The following is a 23,434-nucleotide window of genomic DNA, read 5'->3' on the forward strand; positions in this document are numbered from 1 at the left end:
CCAGAATATATATATATATATATATATATATATATATATATATATATATATATATATATATGTCATTGCCTTGCTGGATTTCAGTTGGTTTCTCTACTCTCACTTCAGAATTAAAAAGGGAACATGGCATAACGTGACAACATACGTGAGAGAATAAATTACATGATGTTTCCATTAAAGGACCACTAATATGTTACTGTGGAGATCTATAACAAACCCACTAGAGAAATGAACTGCTCACGATTGATATAATTAGTATTTATCACTCCTGACCAGTTTAAAAGATTTTAAAAGATGCGGCAATGAAGCAAACTTGCTTGTTATTACTGGCAACTTGTTGCTGATTTAGCGACAAAAACCAAGTCTGTTCCAAACTGGAGCCAGGTTGAAAATAGTGCAGAATTCCAGCAGTAGTAAGCTTTGTTTCTTTATCAAGTTTACCATTCATTTTGTTACTTTCTCTACTAGTCGTGGTTCTTTTTTTTGAGCTTTGGATTTATTGTTAGAATTCTGGAATATAATTTTATATATTTTTTTCTTCAACGATGGTTTGCAGCAGTCCTTCGACAAAGGATCACCATGACAGCGATCCAAAATTGTCGCGGATGGTCCATATTAAAAGAAAGAAAAATGCTTCCACGCTCACAATGCTAAACTCCACTGCCTAATTCCACCCTGGGTACAGTAACCTTGATCCTGCTGTGCTCAGTGGCGGCATTAGGGGTTTGCAAACCATGCAATTGCATGGGACCCCGAGGCGGGGAAGGGCCCCCCAACCTGCCACGGTCACATGAAGTTTTTTTTGTCATTGATGACAAAATGAAAGTTAAGCAGAGTGCGAGTATCACTTTACGCACCCCAATGTGAGCAAATAATCTGCGGGAGGTTTAGGGGAGGGAGTCTTGTAATAACTGATATATGGATAATTCTCACCAACTGGCTGCAAAACCATGTATCTTAAAATAAATAATAAATTACAGCAAAAGATTATAATTACTTCAAAGAAGAAAAGCCATTCTTTGATGTCAATTTTTCATATATATTTTTTTACATTTTTAGTTTTAATCTCACTACTGTAATGCGTCCAAACTTTTTATTTTTAGCTATTTTAGGCAATTCCGAAAAGATTTTTTTCATCACCGTAAAAAAAAATAATAATAATTCGGCCGCAGTACTGTAATGACTTTTCTTCTTTGCAGTGATTATAATCTTTTGTCCTAGTTCTGTATTTTTTTAAAAGATATACATCTCGGACATGGTTTTGCAGCAAGTTGGTGACAATTGCCTATATATACAGTGTGTATATATATATATATATATATATATATATATATATATATATATATATATATATAGTTATAGTTATTGTGGGTTGACTGACAACAATTCTCACCACTCAGTTCCATGGTATTGTAATCTTGGGGTTCAGAGGTGTTGATGAACGTACACTTTTATTAAGAAATAAAATGGATGCAGACAGATTACAATCCCACAGTTTTTATATTTTCTTTCCTAGCTCCCTTCCTAAAACACAACATTCTGCCACGCCCCCTTTTGCCACTTCCCTTCTTGCCAATATAGCTTATTCAATACAAAGCAGTGGGCAGTAGAGTGGAGTAGTGGTTAGGGCTCTGGACTGGAGGGTCGTGGGTTCAAACCCAGGTGGGGGGACACTGCTGCTGTACCCTTGAGCAAGGTACTTTACCTAGAATGCTCCAGTAAAAACCCAACTGTATAAATGGGTAATTGTATATAAAAATAATGTGTAACAAATATGTAATTGTATGTTAAAATAATGTGATATCTTGTAACAATTGTAAGTCGCCCTGGATAAGGGCGTCTGCTAAGAAATAAATAAATAAATAATAATAAAGCTCTCAAAATAACTATCAATTAGAACTCAAACACCAATGTGCTACTGCACAGCAATACTAAAAGGATTCAGTGTTCCCCGTAAGTTTTAGAAATTCACTGATATAAAATAAAATCTACATTAAAGAATTATTATGAGTTGCCTACATTTGCTGAGATACAGAACAAAAATAATTGTACAATACTCATCACTGACATATATTCTATCAAGCTTTGTTGAACTGACACACCCTCATTTCAAACCACTGGATAGAAAGCAGCAAAAGCAGTGCACTGACTTGGAAATGAGATAGACAATTGTTTTCTTTTGCTTTTAATTCATACAGTATTTTTATTGACAGTGTTTGATTACATAAAGCAAAAACATCAGTCCGGTTGCCCAGACTGGCTTACTTTATATTATTATTATATTGCTTAGCAGATGCCCTTATCCAGGGCGACTTACAATTATTAGAAGATATCACATTATTTTTTACATACAATTACCCATTTATACAGCTGGGTTTCTTTACTGGAGCAATCTACGTAAAGTACCTTGCTCAAAGGTACAGCAACAGTGTGCCCCACCTCCGATCAGGATGCAGAGTCCTAACTACAACTCCACACTACATCGCATCACATCAAAGAAGATTAAGATGTGAGTGTATTGTGTATGTTTTGTATAAAACCACCATGTTGTATAATGTATATTATATGTATGTATAATGTTATATAAGTATTTATGTAAGACGTTGTTCCTTTACTAGTACAATAATAAAACTACAGTAACAACTATTGGAGGTAAATCAGCCAAACACCGTTTACATTTTAGGAAGAATATCAAACTGAAAAGTTTTGTAAAGCCATTTATTTTGTTGGCTAGTTGTCCTGGTTTTGTCCTGTTTTCCCCCTTTTGTTATGAATGATTTGTTGGATGATCCTCCTACAGACTCTGTTTACTTTTTTTTTTTGACAAGGCAGAATGGTCATGTTTGTTTTGTTTGTGCTCATGAAAATGTGTTTATCAGTGCTGCAAAATGAATGAAAATATTTTCTTTTAAATTCTGAACTTCATACCTTGTAACGGTATACAGCCATCTTATTATTATGATGACACATGCTAAATAAAATTCAAATTGAACCAATGAGTGTCAGCATCACTATAAGTGATTCTACCATGATTCATCTTCGCGAGGGCTGTATAATTTAATGGTTTTCGCGGGAATAATTACAAGTGATTTTTTTTTTTTTTGAATGGCCATTTCATTTTGTTTTTTGGGAAGCATTTGGATATTTATTTTGAACTTGTTATATTTCTTTTTGCGTCATTCTTTTACAGAATACAATTTTTAAAAATGAAGTTTGAAGACGAGTGTGCCCTAATTAGTTAAAAACACAGATGAACAGAACTGAATTTGTTTATAGAAACCCTACACTATTAATTAAAAACTCGAAGAAATACAAATAAAATACATTATCCATAGCCTCTTTATTCTATAGAGCTGGAGCCTAACCCGGCAGACACACAAATGGCATGTGTGTATGTGTACAGTAAAACAGAAGTGTTCTATTCCTAAACAGGAGTGTTTGTACATATTGAGGTATAACACTAAATAGTTGTTAAATGTGTTTAATCTGTGCCCCTTTTGCTATTGTTTAATGTTTAGATTTTGTAAGCATGCTTCTGTTTGAGCAGTGTGAGCCCAGAAATTCAAGTAGTACTAAACATGATCACAAGAACTACATGTTTGTTTTGAGTTTAGGTCATTGTCCTACTTTGAGTATAACCAAGTGAGCGGCTCAGTAAAAGAATCAACTTAACGGTTTGCTCAGTGCCGCTCCTGCTGAGCCGCTCACAGTGCTCCTGAGCATTTCTCATCAGTGATCAGAGAGAGCCGGCGGAATGGCCACCTGCAGGAGATGACAGGCAGGATTGACAAATTGACATTTGTCACCAAGGATGAACTGGTGTATTAATAAGTAAGATGGTAAAAATGGTTGTTTTTGAATTTGTATAATTTAATTTCTTTTTTTTTTTTAAATGTAGAGCTGTTTTATAGTTATTTGTGTATTATTATTAGGCTTGTGGTATTAATATTATTCATAATTTTCATTATTAATGTCTGTATTGTCAGTATTAAACACAGCCAGATATGAGGTTCAGTCCAAACATAGCGCCAAACTCAGCAAGGTACAGCAGGGGACAATAACTTCACACAGGGCCATTTCATCTACCATCACCTCACAAACACAAACAATCTCATCTACCATCACCTCAGAAACATGGTGGGATTTGAACCGGGGACCTCCTGGTTACAAGCCCTTTAACCACTGGACCACACAGCCTCCTATTATGTAGAGGTATGTTAAACATACAGCGAACAAGGGGTGGGGCAGGGCCGGAATAAGTTTTTCCTGTGGGAAAACCTCCAAGAACCTATGCCTGTGCTCTGATATCTTGGTGTCAAGGTACCATATTGTTTCCTCTGTGTGAAGTGGGGAAACCACCAGTTCAACTAAATCTTTGAGGTCCATTAGAACCTGTCATGACGGTTCACCCACAGGTATGTTTGTTCCTATTATGAATGGAAGCAGATGCAATAAGCAGCAGTTTTCATGAGCGTTTCCTCCAACGGTCCTTCGAGTGGCTAAGTTCAGCGGAACTGACTGGGCAGTTAGTTTTGTCACTCCACTTGTAAGGGAACTGTCAGATTAGTTTGTTGAGTTCAAATAGAGTAAAACATTTCTTCTTGATTAAAACATTCAAGCACAATGCCAATTCCAGAGGTATGATTCCCTCAAAAAAGTCATGGAGCACATCGTGGATATCCAGACAAAACGTGAAAATACTTCAGCTTTTCAGTTAAGGAACGCTGCTTTTTCACACCAAAACAATGTGGTAAAGTAGGATTTTCCAAGGCTGACTGAACAGGTATAGAATGCTCCTGTTTTGTTCTAGGTTGAAATGCTCCAGTTCTTCTTTTTCCTGGAAGTCTGAATGCTTACCCAGACAGAATCTGCAGATATGTGATCCACTAAAACTTTCCACAAAGCCACCAATTGAATGGGCACCCAAGTTATCAGCTGCTACACCAAACACAGTGCCTTTAATACTCTTTCCTAAGACAGGAATAAAAAGTACTTATTCTTCCAATTTCCCAAGGTCTTTTAAGAGTGGCTCTAGCACTGCCCCATATCCATATTTTCACATCAACAGCCTTGCAGAGAATGTCTAAGTAGATAGATGTCAGTGTAGACCGAAGCTGTGATGGCACATCCGCTAGCACCCAATGCACTGCAGTGATTTTGTGCTTTTTGCGGGATGTTCCAAGGGGATTGCACACTTCAATGTCATCAACATAGAGAAGAAAAGAAACTTAGTTCATCTGTGGATAAACACTCATTTTCTTTGAAATGTGTCCCATCACGAAATGACTCATACTGAGACCCGCAAGTAGTTTGGGAGTACTGAGACTTGAGTAGTTTGGGAGGACTTGAGAAGCTTTCCCCCTGAATGTCCCTCTTGCCTAATATTTGTAACAGTGACTGCAGAATAGGAACATACTGGAAAGTTCTTCCGTCCTTTGCATCAAGTATATATTCTACAGGCTCAATCAGAGAAAATGTTTTCTTAAGAAACTCCCTTCTCTTGTAGGGTGTGGCAAGTTGTCCATCCACTTTTAAAGCTGAGCTAATGGGGTTTGACTCACAGACTTCTTTAACCAAATCTGAGATTACTGAATCATCAACAACGCAGTCATGCTTCTTTAAACAAGAATTTACAATGTCTCTTATGACTGGAGCTGACACTGACATCTACCATCACCTCAGAAACACAAACAAGCAAATTATTCATTTTTAAAAGTGGCTCAGCACTCTCGTGGAGCAGAGCGTTAGGTCATTTAAATCTGCTCTGTGTGCTTTCTGAGTGTTCTCTCTGACTCACTTAACGCGCCCAGTTTGTATATTTTGGAATGAATTCAATTGTTCACATGTGTGATCAGTCATCCTACTATTCTGGAGAAAACCCAAAGGGCGTTAACCCTGCTAATTTATTTAACATGTAACCAGACATGTCCTTATAGAGAGGCTGTGTGCTCCAGTGGTTAAAGAAAAGGGCTTGTAACCAGGAGGTCCCCGGTTCAAATCCCACCTCAGCCACTGACTCATTGTGTGACCCTGAGCAAATCACTTAACCTCCTTGTGCTCTATCTTTTGGGTGAGGCGTAATTGTAAGTAACTCTGCAGCTGATGCATAGTTCACACACCCTAGTCTCTGTAAGTTGCCTTGGATATAGGCGTCTGCTAAATAAACAAATAATAATAGAGGGTAGAACTATATTTAGAAGACAAAGAAACTGAAAACTATACAAGCTAGAGTTGCAAGAGAGAAAGTCAGTTTACCACATTGACGAGAGACCTGATATACCTGTTATAAACGTGTACGAACGTTTAAAGTGTCGCAAATCAAACACGGCCAAGAGTTTATAAAATAAACACCACAAGGTGTTTAATTCCTAAACACAATTAGAATCATAAACGCAGTGACATGTTTGAAAAGTGTTTAAAGTTAAACACAGTGTGGAAGGGACGCCAGTTCATCACAAGGCAACTAACAACCATAGAACACAATTTAGAGACCAAACCACTCAACCTAGCCAACATATTTCTGGACTTTGGGTGAAAATCCATATGAACACATGGGGGGAACATGCAAACTCCACACAGACAGACACAGACCCCCAGGACCGGGAATTGAACCCAGAGCCCTGGAGCTGTGAGGCAGGCAGCAGCGGTAACCACTGCACCACCATGCTGCCCCACAAATAAAACAACAATAAAAAAAGATTTCTGAACAGTGTGCAACGGTGATCGGTATTAACGCTGAAACTGGAACATTAGTACAGCAATTAGTTATTTTTTACACTGTAAACCCCGATAAGTTCGGCTGACAAAAAAAATGGAGGCAACTGATTGCCTTTGATTTTTTGAGTAATGAAACTTAAAATAAAAAGGTATACAGTAAATACTATTCTTAGTTAATATAACTTTCAAGTTTAATTAAACTATACTTTAAAATAGTATGATGATGAACTCAATTATTTTGCTAATTAAAACTCAATATATTGAATTAAACACAACTTCCCATTTGAAGTGCACTTAATGTATACATATTATGTTGTCATAACTTAATGTGTTTGTGTTCTGCTTACTAATTTATTTTCTTACCCTTTACTTAAAATTTTTAAGTTGTGGTAACTTCAATGTAAATTAAAAAATATAACTTAGTGGAACTCAAAAGGCAATTGTACAGTTAATCATTTTTTTAGGCAACTGATTACATATGTGTGTTCTATTTTCTGATTATATATATTTGTATGTGTTTTTTTTATCATGTAAATCACTTTGTGGCGACCCCCGGTAAAAGCAATACAAAAACAAAGATTGATTGATTGATTGATCTGGACCTGGCGTCTTACCGGTGTTCATGGTCTTAACCGCCTGGGTGAGCTCATCCAGCGTGAGTTCTGGGTCCTTCTCCTCCTCCTCGTCGTCCCGCACTGAGTCAGGCTCCAACGGGCTCAGGAACCACTCTATCAAGGTGTCATCTGTAGCTTTGATGTTATATGGGTCCCTATAGAAGTTCTCTACCACTTTTTTCACTCCCTCACTATCCTCTACTATCCTCCCACTGCTGTCGAGCATGGAGGACATCAAGTGCCGCTTTTCCCTTTTTGTCCAAAGTGTTAGAAAGAGTAGTGGCTGAACAATTAAATATTGTGCCTTGCATAAGTATTCACCCCCCTTGGACTTTTCCACATTTTGTAGTGTTACAACCTGGAATTAAAATGGATTTAATTAGGATTTTTTTGTCACTGATCTACACAAAATAGTCCATAATGTCGAAGTGGGGAAAAAAATCTACACATTTTTCAAAATTATTTACAAATAAAAAACTGAAAAGTCTTGATTGCATAAGTATTCACTCCCTTTGCTGTGATACCCCTAAATAAGCTCTGGTGCAAGCAACCAATTGCCTTCAGAAGTCATATAATTAGTTGAATGGAGTCCACCTGTGTGCAATTAAAGTGTCACATGATCTCAGATTAAATACACCTGTATTAAACAACTGATTCGGCAAGAATCACACTGCGATCTGCTGAAAAGAAATGGAAGAGAACCAAACTCCCTGCTGCCCTAGACCTTTACCGCACTCTACTCTCTCCTCTGCTAAATGTGCTTATTTCCAATCTGTAATCCAAGCCTCCACTAACAACCCACGTAAACTATTCTCCACCTTCTCCTCCCTCCTAAACCCTCCCCCCTCCTCCTCCCTCCTCTATCTCCCCTGATGACTTTGCCTCCTTCTCTTCTAAAATTTCAGATATCCGCAAACTCTTTAACACCTCTCCCTCCCCCGCACCCCCTCCCGCTCCAACTCCTACACCCACTGCAACCCCTACTAACTCACCCTCCTTCTCCACCTTCTTGCCCCTCTCAGACTCTGACCTCTCCTCCCTGCTCCAGGGTCACAAACCCACCACGTGTGCCTTGGACCCCCTCCCCACTCACCTCTTTCAAGCTGCTGCTCCTGCTCTACTCCCCTTCATCTCCTCCCTCCTCAACACCTCTCTACTTTCTGGTATCTTCCCCTCTGCCTTCAAAAAAGCCTCTATCACTCCCCTCCTCAAAAAACCTACCCTCGACCCCACCTCCCTCCAGAGCTACCGTCCTGTCTCCCTCCTACCCTTCCTCTCCAAAACCCTCGAGCGGACTGTACACCGCCAGCTCTCTGCTTTCCTGTCCAACCACTCTCTGCTTGACCCTCTCCAATCTGGCTTCCGCTCTGCTCACTCCACTGAAACCGCCCTCCTGTCTGTCACCAACTCACTTAAATGTGCCCGAGCTGCCTTTCTCTCCTCTGTCCTAATTCTCCTCGACCTCTCTGCTGCCTTTGACACTGTTGATCACTCTATTCTACTATCATCTCTTGCTGACCTGGGGATCTCTGGCACTGCTCTGGCCTGGTTCTCCTCCTACCTCTCCAACCACACTTACCAGGTAACCTGGCGTGGAGCAACCTCCACACCTCACCCTCTCTTAACTGGAGTCCCCCAAGGGTCAGTCTTGGGTCCTCTCCTGTTCTCTCTCTATACCCGCTCCCTGGGCCCCCTCATCGCATCCTATGGTTTCTCATACCATTTCTATGCTGATGATGCTCAGATTTTCCTCTCCTTCCCCACCTCTGACTCCACCATCTCCTCCCGTATCTCTACCTGTCTGTCTGCTATTTCCTCCTGGATGCACTCGCATCACCTCAAACTCAACCTCTCTAAATCTGACCTCCTTTTCTTTCCCTCCTCCTCCCCCTCCTCTGATCTCTCTATCTCTGTTCCTCTGGAATCTACCACACTCTCTCCCTCTTCCTCCGCTAAGAACCTTGGAGTCACCCTGGACCCCTGCCTCTCTTATTCCCAGCACATCTCCACTCTGGCACGCACTTGCCGATTCTTCCTGAGCAACATCCGAAGAATCCGACCCTTCCTCACCAACTATGCTACCCAGCTCCTGGTCCAGGCCCTGGTACTCTCCCGCCTAGACTACTGCAACTCCCTCCTGGCTGGCCTCCCTGCGTCCGCCACCCGTCCGCTCCAGCTTATCCAGAACTCTGCTGCCTGCCTGGTGTTCTCTCTGCCTCGCTTCTCCCACGCTACTCCACTACTCCGCTCGCTCCACTGGCTCCCGATCACCGCTCGCATCCAGTTCAAGACTCTTGTACTAGCCTACAGATGCCTTGACCAGTCTGCACCCAGCTACCTCCAGACCCTCATCTCTCCCAACACCCCCACTCGACCTCTCCGCTCCGCCTGCACTAGAAGACTGGCTCTACCTCCGCTACGCTCCCCTGCCTCCAGAGCCCGCTCCTTCTCCACCCTTGCTCCGCAGTGGTGGAATGACCTTCCTACAGATGTCAGGACTGCCCAGTCCCTGACCACATTCCGGCGCCTCCTTAAGACTCACCTCTTCAAACAGCACCTGTAGAACTCCTCTGTTTGTATCCTGGGACACTATCACCCTTCATGTAAATGTGCTTTATTTTGCTCTTATCAGCCCCCTATTTTACTGCATTTAATCCTGTACTTCAGAATACTGTAATCTGCCAAGTTTTTAACCTGTAGTACTTTGTATTTAATCACATCCTGATGTAACTATCACTATTTAATCATATCCTGATGTAACTATCACTATTACCTGCTGTATTATTGAATTGTGGTTTGTCAAACTTGTACTTTGCTTGAACAAAAGTTATTGTATTTCTTGCTCTTATTGTATTACTTGTATTGTAACGCTTGAAATGTTTTTGCTTACGATTGTAAGTCGCCCTGGATAAGGGCGTCTGCTAAGAAATAAATAAATAAATAATAATAATAATAATAATAATAATAATAATAATAATAATAATAATAATATTTAAATACACCCCAGAGTTTGTTAGAGAGCATATCTAAACAAACAGCATCATGAAGACCAAGGAGCTATCAAAACAAGTCCGGAATAAAGTTCTGGAGAAGCACCAATCAGGGTTGGGTTAAAAAAATATCCCAAACTTTGAACATCCACCGGAGCACCGTTAAATCCATTATTAAAAAATTGAAAGAATATGGCACAACCGCGACTCTGCCTAGAGAAGGCCGTCCACCAAAACTCAGTGACCAGGTAAGGAGGGAATTAGTCAGAGAAGCAACCAAGAGGCCAATGGTAACTCTGAAGGAGCTGGAGAGATCCACAGCTGAGGTGGGAGAAACCGTCCATGGGACAACTATAAACTGGACGCTCCACAAAGCTGGGCTTTATGGAAGAGTGGCGAGAAGAAAGCCATTGCTGACAAAAAAAACATTTCAAATCCTGTTTGGATTTTGCCAAAAGGCATGTGGGAGACACAGCAAATATGTGGAAAAAGGTTCTCTGGTCTGATGATACCAAAATTTAACTTTTTGGCCTTAGCGCAAAACACTATGTGTGGTGCAAAGCCAACACTGCTCATCACCCTGAGAACACCATCCCCACGGTGAAGCATGGTGGTGGCCGCATCATGTTATGGGGATGCTTTTCATCGGCAGGGACTGGGAAACTGGTCAGGATTGAGGGCAAGATGGATTGAGCCAAGTACAGGGAAATTCTAGAGGAAAGCCTGTTTCAATCTGCAAGAGACCTGGGACTGGGGCAGAGGTTCACCTTCCAGCAGGACAATGACCCTAAACACACAGCCAAAGCTACACTGGAGTGGTTTAAAAACAAGAACCTGAATGTCTTAGAATGGCCCAGTCAAAGCCCAGACCTCAATCCGATTGAGAATCTGTGGCAAGACTTGAAAATTGCTGTTCACCAACGGTCCCCATCCAACTTGACAGAGCTTGAGCAATTGGCAAAAATTGCAGGATCCAGATGTGCAAAGCTGGTAGAGACTTACCCAAAAAGACTCACAGCTGTAATTGCTGACAAAGGTGCTTCTACCAAGTATTGACTCAGGGGGGTAAATACTTATGCAACCAACAAATACCTTTTTTTTTGGTTTAATTAACTTTTGTGTCACAATAAAAAATATTGTGCACCTTCAAAGTGTTAAGTATGTTGTGTAAATCAAATGGCAAAAATCCCAATTAAATCCATTTTAATTCCAGGTTGTAACACTACAAAATGTGGAAAAGTCCAAGGGGGGTGAATACTTATGCAATGCACTGTAGATTTCTTGCTGCACAGAATATTTCTGAGAAATTTCAGTCAGGTTTCAGGCCTTGTCATAGCACCGAGACGGCACTGATTCAAGTGGTAAATGATATGTTGTTGACTTCTCCCTCGTTTTCTGGAAGAAGAAGCGGGTAAACTTTTCATCTTCCTCCATTTTTTGCACTTTTGCATTGTGCATGACCTTTCGTTGTTCCTCCCTACAAAGCAATGAAAGATCTAGCTTGGTCTGGGCTATCTCGTCGCTTACAGGGAACCCCCGAAGCTGTAACAGGCTCAGACGCTGGAGGGCAGCATGCCAGACAGCCTTCTTTGGCTGTTAGCCGACTCCTGGCTTACTCCAGGGGTATTCTCATGTCCTCCAGTGCTGTATCTAGGAGGAACTCTAGGGGGCCTCTGGTTTCGCCCATACAAGGGAGGGGGTCAAGGATGCTTTGAAGGGAGGCCCTTCGCTTGAAGAGGGTCATTGCTACCGAGGTACTGCTGGTCAGGGAAGGTGTTGACCCTGACCTCTCCCTCGGTGCATTAGTGAACACCTCTTCTGCGAGGTGTGCTAGGGTCTGTGTTAATGACTGGGAAGGCTGGCTGGGGATGCCCTGGCTGGCTGCTACCTGCCCACTAAGGGGCAGTGTAGCCGTCCAACTCGCCTCCGTCTCTGTCTGCGAGGGCAAGACTGGGGACTTTGTGTGAACATTAGCTGGTTTTGGGTCTATGGGGGTGTGGCAATGTGCCCCGCCCCTGTGTGCATTTGTGTGTTATGTGTTGTATGTATGGTGCGTATGTTAATGTTGGTGTATAGATTGGTACACGGGATATAAACGGGTCTGTGTTTCACGTGTATTTAAAAAGTGTAGATTTGTATTTAGGCACGAGGAGAGCACAAATCACTTCACGTGCTGGTTAAATGTAATATGTGAGCACAGGGTTGCACAGAATTAATTCACGTGCTGGGATCCAAGTGAATAATTAATTAGTAATTGAATCCCAGCACAATAGTATATATAGACGCACATTTCTTGCAGTCGGGGTTGGGTGTTCGAGAGTGGAGAACGGGTGAGAGAGAAGGAGAACGTAAAGTAAAGGAAAATAATATTCTATAAGTGTTTGTACTCACCGTGTTTGTTTGTCCCGTGTTTTTGTGTTTAAAACCTTTTATTTTCTGTTTATTAAATGCTGAGCGCGATCACGCGCCCAGCTTATACCAAACCACATCTCTCTGTTTATTTATTTCCTGCATCTGGTCTGACGCCACCCACTCTGGCCGTCTTTGTGACACGTGGTGTCCTGCGTGGGATCGACAGCGCCTCCAGGACTCAGACCAGAGCAGGAACCGCAGTTTGGATTTAAAAAAGAAAATGCTGGGCTGGAGGCCCAGTCTATACCAGTAGTCGTCCGGTTCCTGCAGTTTATGGATAGGGAACGATGGGAGGCTTATGCAAGGGAACAGACCGTAAGCACCTGGGAGGAAGGTGTGAGGTTGGTCCTCAGCTACCTGGAGGCAATGATAAACGGAACAGCAGCCCAGGTAGCAGGACCACCAGCAGAGGAGTACCTGCTGTCCCCATCTCCACCAGCAGAGGGTGAATGCCTGCTGGTTTTGCCTCCACAGCCCGAGCGGGAGGAGCCTGAGCGTCCACAGCCCGAGCGGGAGGAGCCTGAGCATCCACAGCCCAAGCGGAAGGAGCCCGAATGTCCTACGCCTGAGTGGGAGGAGCCCGAATGTCCTACGCCTGAGTGGGAGGAGCCCGAATGTCCTACGCCTGAGTGGGAGGAGCCCGAACGTCCTACGCCTGAGTGGGAGGAGCCCGAACGTCCTACGCCTGAGTGGGAGGAGCCCGAATGTCCTACGCCTGAGTGGGGGGAGCCCGAACGTCCACAGCCCAACAGGGAGGAGTCGGGGCGTCCACAGCCCAACAGGGAGGAGTCGGGGCGTCCACAGCCCAACAGGGAGGAGTCGGTGCATCCACAGCCCAAAAGGGAGGAGTCGGTGCGTCCACAGCCCAAAGGGAGGCAAGTCGGGGCTTCCACAGCCCTGGGACCCAAGCCACCAGCAGAGGGAAAATGCCTGCTGGTTCAGCCCCAAGAGCCGGAAGGGGAGGAGTTACAGGCTCAACCCCCTGAAAATTTTTGGGGGGGAGAGGGGCAGGAGGCTGGTGTTCCCCAGCAGCCTCTATTCATGCTGATGAAGGCAGCACGGCGCGCACCAGCCCAGCCGCCACAGCGGAGGGAGCCAGCGCCGCCAGGAGCAGAGGAGCTGCCTCTGCCTCCGCCACCTCCACCGCTTCCTCCACTAGGAGCAGAGGAGCTGGAGCTGCCTCTGCCTCCACCACCGCCAGGAGCAGAGGAGCTGGAGCTGCCTCTGCCACTTCCAGGAGCAGAGGAGCAGGAGCTGCCTCCGCCACTGCCAGAAGCAGAACAGCAGGAGCTGTCTCTGCTTCCCGTACCTCCACCACGGGGAGTACGGTGGCCGGAGCCCCAGAAAGGGGAGCTGTCGGCCACGAAGAAGGGGGAGGAGGTCTGGAGACCACCAACCCCAGCAGCAGTTTCGCTGCCGGAGATAGTGGGGGAGGTCCGGAGACCTGCTCCCACTGCAGCAGTTTCGCTGCCGGAGATCATGGGGGAGGTCCGGAGACCTGCTCCCACTGCAGCACTTGTGCTGCAGAAGAGACTGTGGCCGGAGCCCCGGAAGAGGGAGCTACCGGCTACGAAGGAAGGGGGAGAGGTCAGGAGACCAGCATCCCCCGCAGCAATTTTGCTGCAAGCATGGACCAGCAGGCTGTCAGCCGTGCCACTACCGGCAGGGGTGCTGACAGCATTGCCAGCCATGGGCCCACTGAAGCCTCCCTTCCCAGCCCGAGACTTTGTCCTGGACTGCTGGATTTTTAAGGGGGGAGGTGGCCGTTGAGGCCATGTGTGCTGCGCACAAGGGGGGGTATATGTGGCAATGTGCCCCGCCCCTGTGTGCATTTGTGTGTTATGTGTTGTATGTATGGTGCGTATGTTAATGTTGGTGTATAGATTGGTACACGGGATATAAACGGGTCTGTGTTTCACGTGTATTTAAAAAGTGTAGATTTGTATTTAGGCACGAGGAGAGCACAAATCACTTCACGTGCTGGTTAAATGTAATATGTGAGCACGGGGTTGCACAGAATTAATTCACGTGCTGGGATTCAAGTGAATAATTAATTAGTAATTGAATCCCAGCACAATAGTATATATAGACGCACATTTCTTGCAGTCGGGGTTGGGTGTTCGAGAGTGGAGAACGGGTGAGAGAGAAGGAGAACGTAAAGTAAAGGAAAATAATATTCTATAAGTGTTTGTACTCACCGTGTTTGTTTGTCTCTCCGTGCACCGTTTGTTAAGTGTTTAGTACGTTTTGTTTGTCTATTTATTTTGGCGCAAATGCCGTGTCCTGTGTTTTGTTACAACCGTTTATTTTCTGTCTGTTTATTCATTAAATGCTGAGCGAAAGCATTCGCTCAGCTCCACCAAACTCCACATCTCTCTGTCGTTTGTGTTCCTGTTTCTGGTCTGACGCCACCCACTCCGGCCGTCTTTGTGACAGGGGGCCACCTGCAACTTGCTGTCTTTGGTCTTCATCTTCTTTCTTTTCCCACCCTTGTCTCTACCCTTTCTTTTCCCCACCCTCGGCTGGTTCTTCACTCCCTTCCCCTCCTTTTCACTCTCACTTTCACTGTCCCTTTCGCTTTCCTCCCCCACGGACTCAATCCTTATGGAGTCATAACGAGAGCCGAGGGGGAGTGCTGGCGCTGAGAGGGCCCTACTCAGGGGGGGCCGCTGCTGGGTCCGGGCTCACTCCCTGTCTTGTGTTCTGTTTCAGAGGAGCTACTGGAGGAGCTAGTGGAGTGGCTGTCGTACTCTCTTTCTGGGCTGGGGGAAGGGGTCCTCATGAAACGGGACATGTCTCGGGGGCGGAGGGGGGTGCTGGTGATGATGGTGGTGCTGGAGTCTGGGTTTTTGATGCTGTGGGTGGTGATGTGGACTGATCTTTGTTATTTGCTCCCTCTTCCTGCTCAGGCCTAGGCTTGTTGGTATTTGCCTTACCTGCTCTGGCCATGTTGGCATAGGAAGAGGGGCAGTCCTTAAACAGGTGCCCCTTCTTTCCACACAAATTGCACTGCCTCTCTTCTCTGGAGTGGCTGGTCTCGGGGGGTGCCGCAGTTCCTGCACTTGACTACAGTACATGCGGCCGCCAGGTGTCCTAATTCCCCACATTTCCTGCAGAGTTTTGGCATCCCATTATAAAATACCAGCCCTTTGTTGGACCCTAACACTATGGAGTTTGGGATGTGGCGGACACCTCCAATGCCCGATGGATCAACATTGAGGCGTACCAGCCACTTTCTGGCTCCTGTCCAAACCCCATCCTCATCCGTAATCTTCCTCCCTTCTGATGACACCCTCCCATAGCGGTTAAGCCATGTTGTAATATCATAGTCGCTAACAGCCTGATTGAGAAATTGGACAGTAACAACTTTCATTTCTCTGTCTGTCAGTGCATCCACACAAAATTCTTTGTATGGAGCGAGATATTTATTCTCCCCCCAAAAGGACCACATTTCTTGTAATTTTTGGGGGTTCCTAAAACTGACCTCAAACACTTCCTTAAGCCCTGGCAATTTCACCAAACAATTCAAGTCAGAAGGGGAAAAACCCATACCCCTCTGAAGAATGGTCCGGCTGAACTCCAGTCTCGTCAGTCCTGGTTCTGTTTCATCTTGCTTGTTTCTTGTGAAGCGCACCGCATTGTGCCTCCTGGTCTCCTGGGTTGGTCGGAACGCCATCCTTCAGCTGCCTCCTTCAATTGGGGTGGGAGAAACCTCTGGACGTCCGGGTTGTCTCTCTCTGCGAAAAAGAGACAACGTAAGCAGCAAATCTGTGCAGTTAAAGGAACTATTACTTTAGTCCCTGAGGAGATGGTCGCCTTGCAAGAGGGACCCCCTCCCCAGGTAAACTGTGTCCTTCACTGGCAGAGTAGGGGGCACTGCTTGGCACTGAGACCTCCTCGGGGTCCGGAGCCGCCCTCTACTCCTCCCAGATGGCACCCTCTGCTGGGCGCCGGCTGCTCTCTCGGTCTTGATCATGATCAAGGGCTGGGGATGAGGTCGTCTAGGTCATCAAAGGTCAACAAAAGTCATCTGGATGGTAGGTCCTCCTTGTCTCGGACTCTAGGGATGTCTGGAAAAACTGGAACCACCTGAAAAAGAAAAACTGCTCTCAACACAGTCAACAAAATCTTGGAAGACCCTCGGCCTGGATTAGGCAAGCCAAAACCAGACTGAGCATTAGTCTTCCAAAAAGTTGCCGATCTGAAGAGAAGTCAAAAATAAAAAAGCCTGCTCCTCTTTTCTCGAACAAACCCCTCACAGACCCTCAGAGGGAGTGGGCGATGCCACTACCCTCTGAGCCTTAGTCTTAGAATGATTTATTTGAGCTGAAGAGAAGCCAGAGTGTGGATTTATTGGCGGCCCAGCCCTTCTGGCCGGCCCAAAGGCCTTCTCCTCTACCCGGCGGCAAGGCCAAACAAAACAAAACAAAACAGGGAACTCTTCCCAAAACGTGCCGTTCGGTCCCGGCAAAGGGGCGCTTTGCTGCTGCCGCCTTGAAAGCGAGGGCTCCTTGCCCCACTAAACAACTCCGTTTCTGCTTTACCGCTGCACTCATCCTCCTGCTCGCACGAGCGCAAGGCCTTCTGGGTACACTGGCCTGCTGCGTGAGCAGAGCAGGCTGTCCATCAGTTAGGCAGGCCTGCCTGCCTGCCTGCCTGCCTGCCTGCCTTATTTGAAAAAAAAAGAGCAGGAAAAAATCTCTCTCTCTCTCTTTCTCTCTCTCTCTCGTCTGTCTCTCTCTTTTGACCTTTCTTGTGCACCATTCCCGGAGGTACTGCAATACCGGGTCGATGCGTGGAGTGGACGGAGCAAGCCCCGGTTCCATATCCTGCTTCCAAAAATCAATTTAATATAGACGGGTCCCCCTATGGGGGACGTATCTGATATTAAATTGATAAGAACAGATTTTTCTTTTTAAAAGTTTTTATTATCATTTACAATAAATAATCATCACTTAAAAATCACACAATAACAATAAAAACAAAACTATATTAGCAATCTCTTTGTAACAAGTCTATAAAACCATTTACAACAATAAACCCAAGGACATATATTTTCAATTCGTTCATAACTAAGAAAACAAATACATATATTAAAAATCCATTTACAACAAAAAAACATTAAACCAGTAAAAACAATTTGTACATGTTTTAAACAACATGCTTCACCCCCTAATTTAAGCTCATGCATCGGCACAATTCCAGGTGGCAGGCAGCTTCCAGCAAAGGCTCAGTTTCTTCCGTGCAGACTCCACTCCTTCACGCAGCGCATCTCTGATCTGATAGTCCCTGAGACTTTGACAGGCCAACCTCTTCACCTTTCTCGAGGCCAACAGAGTGTCTTTATAAACATACAAGTTTCTCGCCCTCCACAGGGCAGACTTAAACAGTTAATTAAAATCCACAACAGTCTCCATTTATTCCTTTCAATAGCATCATGACTCGTCCCATACAGGACCATTTCCTTCTGGACAGTTCCATTGTTTAGAAAAACACCCAGAATGTCTTCAGCTTCATGCCACAGATCCCTGGCCTGCCTGCAGTCCCAGAGCAGCAGCGCTGCCGTCTCTTTTGCCTCACAGTCCTTAAAAGGACATCTTGAGGTCTTCAACAGTCGTCGTCGGTACATTGTCGCCCTTACTGGGAGGATCTCATGCACCACCTGCCACGCCAGATCTTTGTGCTGATTCATAAGGCTTGGATGAGCCACTTCTTGCCAAATTTCTTCCACAATCTGTGAGTTAAAAAAGGAGACATTACACACCGAACCTCTGTCAGGTAAAACAGGTAAAACCACTGCTTTTAAAACCAAACACTTTCTGTCGAACGTCAGTTTGCGCAACCCCCACAAACCCAACTTTTGTGCAGTTTTGTTCTTTAAAATAATCCAATTCTGAATTCCTGAGCCCGTCCTATAAAAGTGAACCCCCAAAATCTTTATGAAATCTTCTTTAAAACACAGACCTATACTGGGTACTCTGCCCCACTTCCCAAACATCATGCACTCACTCTTCTTCCTGTTGATTCTGGATCCCGACGCCTCACCAAACTCTTCTGTTGCTTCTAGGGTCTTCACAATAGAAAACTCTTCTCTGCAGATGATTGACACGTCATCCATTTACAACACACATTTCACTTGCTTCCCATCACTACCAGGAATAAACATCCCACAGGTTTGCTTATTAGCCCTTATGCTTATAGCTAGCGGCTCTATACAGCAAATAAACAAGAAAGGAGACAGTGGACAGCCTTGGCGCAGTCCGCTCCGAATCTTAACTGCTTTTGACGTGCTCCCATTTATCAAAACAGTACTTTCGATATCTCTATACAAGATCTTGATCCAATTAACGAAACTGATTGGAAACCCCATTCTAGACAGTACACCAAACATGTACTTGTGCGCTATCCTATCGTATGCCTTTTCTAAATCCAAATTCAGGATACTAAACGGGAGTTCCCTCTCCATGGCATAACAGATAGTATCTCTCATGAGAATCAGGCTGTCCATTGTTCTCCTACCTGGGACTGCGCATACCTGGTATTCATGGATGACAGTGCCAATCACCTGCTTCATTCTTTCCGTCCATATTTTGCTCAAGAGCTTGTAGTCGCTGTTCAACAGGCTTATCGGTCTCCAGTTCCTTATGTCTTCCCTTTCTCCTTTCTAATATAAGAGCGAAATGACACCTCTTCTTGGGGAAGGGGGCATTTCCCCAATCTCATACATCTCTTTAAACAAAAGTAACACATTTTTCTTTAAAAGACCCCAAAATTCCCTATAAAATTCTATGGGCAACCCATCACTTGCCGGCGTTTTCCCTTGTTTAAAAGATTTCATTGGACTCTCCATTTCTTCCAGGCTCATTTCTTTAATAAAAAATTCCTTTTGATCGTCCTCCACACCTCAGAAATACCATTGACCATTTTCTCAAAACTTTCCTTCTTAATATTCTTTTCATCATATAAAACGCCATAAAATTCTTCAACAATTGCACTCATTTCCCTTTTTTCTTTCCTTATAACCCCATCCTCTCCTTTGAGACCCTCTATTACCTTCCTCTTCTCAAATACATTTTTAAAAAAAACCTCAAACAGGTTATTTTCTAAATATTCCATTTTACTTTGCATAATCATCCTTTTACATTTCTTTTCCATTAATTCCTTTATCCTTTCCTTTACCTCCTGTATTTCCTTTGCCACACTCCAATTAGTTCTTTTAATTTTCTAGCCTTTTTAAAACCCTCTTTTATAAAGAACCCTTTTGTTTTCTCCTTCACCATCTCCCACCATCCAGCCTCATCATTAAACATGTCTCTCAAAGACCTCCACCCCTCATAACACTCCTTATATAACACTCCGCAAACACTTTAACACCTCTTCCTCCCCCGCACTCCCTCCTGCTCCAACCCCTACACCCACTGCATCCCCTACTAACTCACCCTCCTTCTCCACCTTCTCTCCCCTCTCAGACTCTGACCTCTCCTCCCTGCTCCAGGGTCACAAACCCACCACGTGTGCCCTGGACCCCCTCCCCACCACCTCTTTCAAGCTGCTGCTCCTGCTCTACTTCCCTTCATCTCCTCCCTTCTCAACACCTCTCTCCTTTCTGGTCTCTTTCCTTCTGCCTTCAAACAAGCCTCTATCACTCCCCTCCTCAAAAAACCTACCCTCGACCCCACCTCCCTCCAGAGCTACCATCCTGTCTCCCTCCTACCCTTCCTCTCCAAAACCCTCGAGTGGGCTGTACACCGCCAGCTCTCTGCTTTCCTGTCCAACCACTCTCTGCTCGACCCTCTCCAATCTGGCTTGCACTCTGCTCACTCCACTGAAACCGCCCTCCTGTCTCTCACCAACTCACTAAACTCTGCCCGAGCTGCCTCTCTCCTCTGTCCTAATTCTCCTCGACCTCTCTGCTGCCCTTGACACTGTCGATCACTCTATTCTACTATTCTCTCTCGCTGACATGGGAATCTCTGGCACTGCTCTGGCCTGGTTCTCCTCCTACCTCTCCAACCGCACTTACCAGGTAACCTGGCGAGGAGCAACCGCCACACCTCGCACTTTCTCAACAGGAGTCCCCCAAGGGTCAGTCTTGGGTCCTCTCCTGTTCTCTCTCTACACCAGCTCCCTGGGCCCCCTCATCGCATCCTATGGCTTCTCATACCATTTCTATGCTGATGATGCTCAGATTTTCCTCTCCTTCCCCACCATCCCCTCCCGTATCTCTACCTGTCTGTCTGCTATCTCCTTCTGGATGCACTCGCATCACATCAAACTCAACCTCTCTAAATCTGACCTCCTTTTCTTTCCCTCCTCCTCCCCCTCCTCTGATCTCTCTCTCTCTGTTCCTCTGGAATCTACCACACTCTCTCCCTCCTCCTCAGCTAAGAACCTTGGAGTCACCCTGGACCCCTGCCTCTCTTATTCCCAGCACATCTCCACTCTGGCACGCACTTGCCGATTCTTCCTGAGCAACATCCGAAGAATCTGACCCTTCCTCACCAACTACGCCACCCAGCTCCTGGTCCAGGCCCTGATACTCTCCCGCCTAGACTACTACAACTCCCTCCTGGCTGGCCTCCCTGCGTCAGCCACCCATCTGCTCCAGCACATCCAGAACTCCGCTGCTCGCCTGGTGTTCTCTCTGCCTCGCTTCTCCCACGCAACTCCACTACTCCGCTCACTCCACTGGCTCCCGATCACCACTCGCATCCAGTTCAAGACTCTTGTATTAGCCTACAGATGCCTTGACCAGACTGCACCCAGCTACCTCCAGACCCTCATCTCTCCCTACAACCCCACTCGACCTCTCCGCTCCTCCTGCACTAGAAGACTGGCTCTACCTCCTTTACGCTCCCCTGCCTCCAGAGCCCGCTCCTTCTCCACCCTTGCCCCGCAGTGGTGGAATGACCTTCCTACAGCTGTCAGGATTGCCCAGTCCCTGACCACCTTCTGGCGCCTCCTCAAGACTCACCTCTTCAGAAAGCACCTGTAGAACTCCTCTTTTTTTCCCTCTGGACACTTATCACTCTTCCTTAAATGCGCTTTACTTGCTCTTATCTGCCCCCTATTTTACTGCATTTAATCCTGTACTTTAGAGTACTGTAATCTGTCAAGTGTTATTTAATCTGTAATATTTTGTATTTAATTATATCCTGATGTAACTATCACTGACACTGTTATCTGCTCCGTTATTGAATCATATTTTGTCATACTTGTACTTGCTAGAACCAAAGTCATTGTATTTATCTTGCTCTTAATTGTATTATTACTTGTACTGTGATTTTTGAAATGTATTTTTGTTTACGACTGTAAGTCGCCCTGGATAAAGGCGTCTGCTAAGAACTAAATAATAACAACAATAATAATAATAATAATTATATCTTTTACATCTTTCTTTATCTTTTAGTAATTCCACGTTTAATTTCCACACTCTCTTCCCAAAAAACATTATTTCTCCCATCTCCAGCACAACACTCAACAGTGCATGATCCGAAAAAAAAACACCGGTTCAATAAAACAGTCCTTACACTTCAAACCTTCAGATATTAAAAACATGTCAATTCTGGATTTCCTACTACCAGAAGCATTACTCCAAGTAAAGCACTCCCCCTGGTGGTGGATTCTGTAACAATCCAAAAGTTTAAAATCTTTATTTATCCTATTTAAAAGTCCACACGTTGTATCTAATTTAATCTCCTTACTTTCTGACTTCCTATCTGTTACACTCCTTATGCAATTCCAGTCCCCCCCAAGGACAACCGGAACCGCAGAATTTAAAACCAGACTGAAACTCTCAAACAATTCATACCTCTCATTCTTCTCAGTCGGCGCATACACATTCACCAATTTCAATTCTTTCCCATTGCACACCACGTTCACCATTAAAGCTCTTCCATCCTGTATCACAGTTGTTTCCTTAATTATACATTTTCTGTTTTTAAAAAGAATAGCCACTCCTGCATTCCTGTTCTCATTCATTCCAGACCACACAGACTCTCCATGCACCCATAATTCCTCCATTCCCCCATAATCCTTTCCATACCCAATCCCATACTCCTGAAGAAAAAACACATCTGCACTCACATCCTTTAAATACTCAAACACACTCTTACACCTCAACTCACTCACAATACTCCATACATTCACACTAACAATATTCAGAACCATTCCACTAACAATTAAGATTAGAATTAAACATCATTATTAGTCTTTTGCATTTCCCCTATCAGGATCTAAGAACTGCTCTTCCCTAGCTCCCTCCAAATCTCCACCCAACAATAAAGTTTGCAAAGAGTCTCTACCTTTATCACTGCATTATCTTTGCCTGTAAACACCACAAATTCACACATAGATTTATGATTTCCAATAGATTTTGCAAATGGTTAATGTTTTTTGTACCTACATGAACGATGCAATCAGTGTTTCACTGAGAAGTCAGTCTGGCAATATTCACAGTAGGCATGCGAGTCAGAGATTTTATTTGTTTTAATAAAAGGCCATTCTGTAGTGTATTTCTGTCTATTTCTGGCAGGATAGTCGACTTCTTTTAGACGGAGGAGAGTAGGACATTTTTTATATCTGGCTGGTGATGAAACCTGAACGATTGTATACGGCAACATTTGCGTGGCAGTTTCTCTAGGACCCCCTACACTGGTTGCTAAGCAACCCGGCTCACCACTTTTAGTACGTTAGGTAAAA

General features: G+C 44.5%; 1 pseudogene; it reads right to left on the reverse strand.

Annotated features, from left to right (window-relative positions):
• Window positions 1–17,483: 17,483 nt before the first annotated feature.
• Window positions 17,484–17,659, reverse strand: LOC117418680 (U2 spliceosomal RNA; annotated as a pseudogene).
• Window positions 17,660–23,434: the final 5,775 nt, after the last annotated feature.

This window comes from Acipenser ruthenus, chromosome 13, assembly GCF_902713425.1.
Source record: "Acipenser ruthenus chromosome 13, fAciRut3.2 maternal haplotype, whole genome shotgun sequence".
NCBI lineage: Eukaryota > Metazoa > Chordata > Actinopteri > Acipenseriformes > Acipenseridae > Acipenser > Acipenser ruthenus.